The sequence below is a fragment of the Protobothrops mucrosquamatus genome, unplaced genomic scaffold (genome assembly GCF_001527695.2).
Source record: "Protobothrops mucrosquamatus isolate PMUCROS unplaced genomic scaffold, P.Mucros_1.0 scaffold2866, whole genome shotgun sequence".
In the NCBI taxonomy this organism is placed as follows: domain Eukaryota; kingdom Metazoa; phylum Chordata; class Lepidosauria; order Squamata; family Viperidae; genus Protobothrops; species Protobothrops mucrosquamatus.
In genome coordinates, this window is record NW_015388896.1 from 82,432 (window position 1) to 83,703 (window position 1,272).

The following is a 1,272-nucleotide window of genomic DNA, read 5'->3' on the forward strand; positions in this document are numbered from 1 at the left end:
TTTTTTTTTTTTTCTTGGATATAAAAATATTTCGCAGTTGCGACTTGAGCCTGCTCTATGCCCCTAGTTGGGGGCAGCAAGGCAAGAGATATTGTAAAAAGAGTAAAACTGCAGTATGGCAGTTGAAAATGTCAAGGTGTTCACAATCAGACCGATCTGTCTGAACTCCCTATATATATATATATATATATATATATATATATATATATATATATATATATATATATATATATATATATATATATATATATATATATACATACATGCCAATAATAAATAAATAAAACGAACACCAGGGTAAAATCATCAAACTATAAGAGTTTAATGCCGCTATACCAACGCCAAGCTTTCGTCAGCATCCTGCTGACATCATCAGGGCTTAGACAGCCAGTCCATGGGAGAGTCTTTTATAGGTCGAACGTAGCCTGCACACGGCCCCTGGACCTTGTTACCGGTCCTAATTGCATCAGCTGCGCTCCGGCGGTGGTTTTTCTTCCGCTAGTTGTCCCTATCCTGCAAAACCTATCCATACGGCCGCCCCTACCTGGCTCATTTGCTCGCGGGCTGGGGGTGGATGGGACGCTCCCCCTTTTTTATCTCGTCAATCGTGTCCCCTGCCCCACTTGCCTGTGTGGTCCTGCGTTCTTGTTCCTTGCATTGGTCGGGCCCACTTGGCTCAGGATACCCGTTCCCTTTTCTGGACCCCCGCTGGCTTTAGCCACCTCGCTGTCATTCCCACGGGCCTCTCCCTCTCTTTTTCCTGCAGTTGCGTCTCCCGTGCCCCCTATGCCTCCTCGCACTCCGCTCCTGTCGTTCCTCCATTCGTCCCATCTGGGCCGGCTAGGCTCATCTTCCTTCTTCGCCTCCTCTTTCCCTTCATTCTCTTCATTGGCCCTCCTCTCCTCCCCCCCGTATCCATCTCTCCTATCGGTGCAATCCTGTCTGGGTCGTATCCTCTCATTTCCCTGTCTGCCGTTCTTGATCCGGTCGCTGGTTCCCGGGGGGCCCCCTGCTTTAAACTGGCTTGGGCACGGCGGGGTCGTGGGTTGGGGCGGCTGGGCCGCCGCCGCTGCCAAGGGGCGGTTCGATGCTTTCCTTTTCTCCTCCTTCGTATACAAACCGCTGGGGTGGGGTGGTCGGGATGCCACCGCTGCCGTGGGGTGACCCGGTGGTTCCCCCTTCCCCTCCTTTATGTGCGTGGCCACCTTTGTTAGTTTCCCTGCCCCCCTGCCCACTTTTGCACTGCCCCTTCTTCCCTCACTCTCCGTATTC